The sequence below is a fragment of the Choloepus didactylus genome (assembly GCF_015220235.1).
Source record: "Choloepus didactylus isolate mChoDid1 chromosome X unlocalized genomic scaffold, mChoDid1.pri SUPER_X_unloc1, whole genome shotgun sequence".
NCBI classification, from domain to species: domain Eukaryota; kingdom Metazoa; phylum Chordata; class Mammalia; order Pilosa; family Megalonychidae; genus Choloepus; species Choloepus didactylus.
The window spans coordinates 562,280-567,364 of record NW_023637621.1 but is presented as its reverse complement, the minus strand read 5'-3'; positions in this window follow the sequence as shown (position 1 = coordinate 567,364).

Genomic DNA, 5,085 nt, shown 5'->3' with positions numbered 1-5,085 from the left:
GAGGGCAGCCCAGAGAGACAGGGTTAATCTCAGAGCACTGTTTGAGGGTGAAAGAGGTGGAAATACATTCAATTGGCAACTTTACACTGTGCCATCTCCCCCTCTGTGTTAGGGGAGAAAAAAAAATTGAGGTAAGTGTGGAAAAATACAACAGTTACATCCTTCCACACACATGAAGTATAGCACATCTATTTTACCCCAAACACCTGGTCACAGAGCAAAAGGAGTGGGGAAAGAGAGACAGAGAGACAGAGAGACAGAGAGGAGACACACAGAGCAAAAAGAGTGGGAAGAGAGAGATGGAGAACTTGAGACACATTTCACTGGAAAACCTAAAATTCACAAAGAGAAAACCAACTGCATCAGCACATCTGCACTGAAGGCTCACCTGGAGGGTTTGGCTGGTGAGAGAGTCTCGAGTGTCTATTTCACATGTGGGCTCAGTGACATTCCTCCTGTAATTCCAGGTTATCATTTTTTTCCTTGGATCTAGCTTCATGTTTATAATAGGAGACACAGTTTCTTTCACTGTGATTTAAAATAAGCAGATATTCAGGGAATGTCAGGACCCCTAGTTGATGTCACATGATGGGAGGCTTTGCAAGCATCAAATGGGGGTCTTATGCTTATTTACTATTATTATCAAGGTGAAATTCACATAACAAAATTAACCATTTTAAAGTGAACGATTCTGTGGTATTTACAAGCACAGGAAAAGATGCTCAATTTCATTCTTCGTTAGGGTAATGCAAATTGAAACTACAGCAAGATACCACATCACACACATCGGGATGGCTAGAATAAAAAGAATAAAGATAGCAAGAGAAAACAACAAGTGTTGGGAAAAGATGTGGAGAAATTAGAAACTTTGTGCATTGCTGTATGATTGTGAAGGGATCGTTATGATTCAATTTGATGGAACAACTTCCTCATTCAGAAATCCATGGTGGGGCTTGGTGGAAAGGTTGAGTCTCTCCCAGGATGTCTCCTTGGAGCCCAGGTTGGATGTGGATGAGGAGAACCTGCATGGAAGGGCTCTAGGCAATGAGGGTCTCCATGCAGGAGATCTGGAACCCCATGTGGGTTTGGGGCTAGAGCCTCAGGAGTTCTCTTCACCTCTGAGCCTCCAAGCCACCACCTGATGGCAGGATGTCCAGCTCAACTGTTTCTACCACTCTCTCCTGCAGCTTTGCAAGGAGACCCTCCCCATGGAGGTATGGACCCTTTCTCACTGGAGGGACAGACCCTTCCCCATTGGAGGTGCAGACACTTCCTCACTGGAGTTATGTGGACCCTTCCCCACTGGATGTGCAAACCCTTCTACATTGGAGGTACAGACCCTTCCCCACTGGGGGTATGGGCCCCTCCCCACTGGAGGTACAGACCCCTCCCCACTGGAGGCTCAGACCCTTCCCCACTGGAGGTACGGACCCCTCCCCACTGGAGTTTCAGACCCTTCCCCACTGGAGGTATGGACCCCTCCCCACTGGAGTAGGGACAGGAGGTGTGGCTCCTTCCCCAGTGGAGGTGGTGCTTCAAGACAAGCAGGCTCCCATCCCCCCGAGTGGCCGTGTAAGCATTCGCGGTGTGCTGGTTCCACAGTGCCACAGACCCCCACCTTGGAGCATTTTAGTCAGTACCTACCCTGGTTCTGCTCTGCTTGGCAGCCCACTGGACCCAGAAGCACCAGGAACCAGACATAGTCCAACAGTACCATCATGCCACAGCCCCAAGCCAGGACCTGAAAACACCAGAGAAGAGAGAACCAGGTCAGTGGTCAGACTCTGAGGTGGGAGAGCCCCTGCTCCCTGCCAGTTCCCTCCCAGGGGAAGTCGCATGTGCTGGTTTGAATGCATTATGTCCCCCAGAAAAGCCATATTCTTTGATGCCATCTTGTGGGGCAGACATATTAGTGGGGATTAAGTTGGAATGTTTGGATTAGGTTGTTTGCATGCAAATGCACCTCACCCAACTGTAGGTGATAACTCTGATGACATAATTTCCATGGAGGCGTGGCCCCACCCATTCAGGGTGGGTCTAAGTTGATCAGTGGAGCCATATAAATGAGCTGACAAACAGAAGGAACTGAGTGCAGCTGAGAGTGACATTTTGAAGAGGAGCTACAGCCAAGAGGGACACTTTGAAGAAAGCACAGGAGCTGCAGATGAGAGACAGTTTGAAGACGGCCGTTGAAAGTAGACTCTTGCTCTGGAGAAGCTAAGAGAGGACAAATAACCCAAGTGCAACTAAGAGTGACATTTTTGAGGAACTTCAGCCTAGAGAGGAACGTCCTGGGAGAAAGCCATTTTGAAACCAGAACTTTGGAGCAGACGCCAGCCACGTGCCTTCCCAGCTAACAGAGGTTTTCCAGAAACCATTGGCCATCCTCCAGTGAAGGTACCTGATTACTGATGCATTACCTTGGATACTTTATGGTCTTAAGACTGTAACTGTGTAACCAAATAAACCCCCTTTTATAAAAGCCAATCCATCTCTGGTGTTTTGCATTCCAGCTGCATTAGCAAACTAGAACATCGCAGGATAACTCCTTAGCCCCTAAAAAGAGCCAAAGGCTCGTGGGCAATCCCTGTGCCCTGTTTGTTTTGCAAGGTCACATCATAGCTGAACGTGGGATCTGCTCTGCTCCCACCCATGGGTTACCTAACAAAACCTAATCACCTGTAAATTCACCAGCTTCTATAAAGCCCTCACACTTGCAACAAGAACAAAGCCCTTTGTAGAATAGCTCTGTTCCTGCCTTCCCTACAAAGCATCCAAACATTCTCATCTGTTGGTTATTTTCTGTTTCTTTCTTTTTTTATTTTAAACTAAAAAAAAATTTTATTGTGGTAACATGTACAACATAAAATTTCCCATTTTAACCACTTTCAAGGATAGAATTCAGTGACATTAATTACATTCACCATGTTGTGTTACCATCACCACCATCCGTGATCAAAGCTTTTTCATCACCCAAATAGAAACAATGTAACCTTGAAGCAATAATTCCCCATCTCCCCTCAGCCCCAGAGGAAACACTTTCTCTAGGAATTTGCATATTCTTTGTATTTCAGAAAAGTAGAATCATATAATATTTGCCCCTTTGTGTCTGGCTTCATTCACTGAGCATAGTGGGTTTTTATTTTTACTTTTTTAAGATTTATTTTTATTTTTTATTATTTTTATTTTAATACAATTTTATTGAGATACAGTCACACATCCTACAATCATCCACAGTGTACAATCAACCATTCACAGTACCATCATATAGTTGTGCATTCATCACCAGAATCAACTTTTGAACATTTTTCTCACTCCAAAAAAAAAAAAATAAAAATAAAAGTAAAAAAGAACACCCGAAATATTCCATTCCCCTAATCCCACCCTATTTTTCATTTAGTTTTTGTCCCCATTTTTCTACTCATCTGTCCATACACTAGACAAAGGGTGTTGAGCACAGTGTTTTTGAGGCTCAACCATGTTGTAGTGTGGATCAGAACTTCGTTCCTTTTTATGGTTGAATAATATTCCATTGTATGGGTACACCACATTCTGCTTATCCATTTATCCTTTGAAGGACACTTGGGCTGCTTCCACCTTTTGGCTATTGTGAATTATGCTGCTATCAACATCAGGGTACAAGTGTCTATTTGAGCCCCTGCTTTTAGTTCTCTGGGGTATATCCTTAGGAGAGGAATTGCTGACTCATATGATAACTCTATATTTAACTTTCTGGGAACTGCCAAACCTTCTTTCACAGAAACAGCACAATTTTCTCCTCTGTTATTAAGGGCATTTAACATTAGGTATGCAGAAATATGCAGTTTTGGAATATGCTGAGAATATTATAGTTACTACAATGTTCCAATTTGGGGCATTTTTCTTCCTTAGAATCACATGATCCTAAGGGTTTGTGGCCTCTAGCTAATGGGGTAAGCTGGGCTTTGTGTATGTGACTCAGGGATTAAAATGCCAATTCTGCATCTGAATGCTGAATTTTCTCACCACTATCGTAAATGAGCTAAAAAAAAATCTGGCTAATAGCTGATTGTGTCTTAGAAATTCCTACTAAAATTCCTATGAGGACACAGAAATGAAAATGAAAAGTAAGCAATAAAGAAAGAAGACACAGATTATCAATATCATGAATGAAAGAGGGGGCATTGTTACAGATCCAATAGACATTATAAAGATAGCAAGAGAATGCTTTGGAAATCTTATGCCAATAAATTCATCAGTTTAAAAGAAATGAAAGACACACAACTACCAAAGCTCATTCAAGAAGAAAAAGATATATTTCGAGATGACATGTTCCTATATATAGTAAGTACTGAAAAATCTACAACAAAGCTACTAGAGCTAATGAGTTCAGTAAATTGTCAGAGTACAAGATCAACATGAAAAAATCAGTAGTGTCGCTATACAGTAGTAATGAGCAATCTGAAGAGAATATCAAGAAAAAAATCCATTTATAATTGCAACTAAAATAATTAAGTGTGTAGGAATAAATTTAACCAAGGATGTAAAGGACTTAAACAGAGAAAGCTGCAAAACTTTGCTGAAAGAAATCAAAGAAGACCCAAATAAATACTCCATGCCCATGGATTGGAAGACTAAGAAGTCAATTCTACCCAAAACAATTTACACATTCAATGCAATCCCAATCCAAATTCCAACAGCCTTCTTTGCAGAAATGGAAAAGCCACTTGTCAGATTTATTCAGAAAGGTAAGGAGCCCCAAGTAACCAAAACCATCTTGAAAAAGAAAAACGAAGTTGGAGGACTCATACTTCCCAACTTTAAAACTTATTACAAAGCTACAGTGGTCAAAACAGCATGGCACTGGCACAAGGGCAGATATATAGACCAATGGAATAAAATTGAAAGTTCAGAAATAGACCCTCACATCTATGGCCAATTGATTTTTGACAAGGCTGCCAAGTCCACTCAGTTGGGAAAGAAGTGTCTCTTGAACAAATGGTGTTGGAGAACTGGCTATCCATAAGCAAAAGAATGAAGGAGAACCCCTATCTCACACCACATACAAAAATTAACTTAAATGGATCAAAGACTTAAATATAAGAA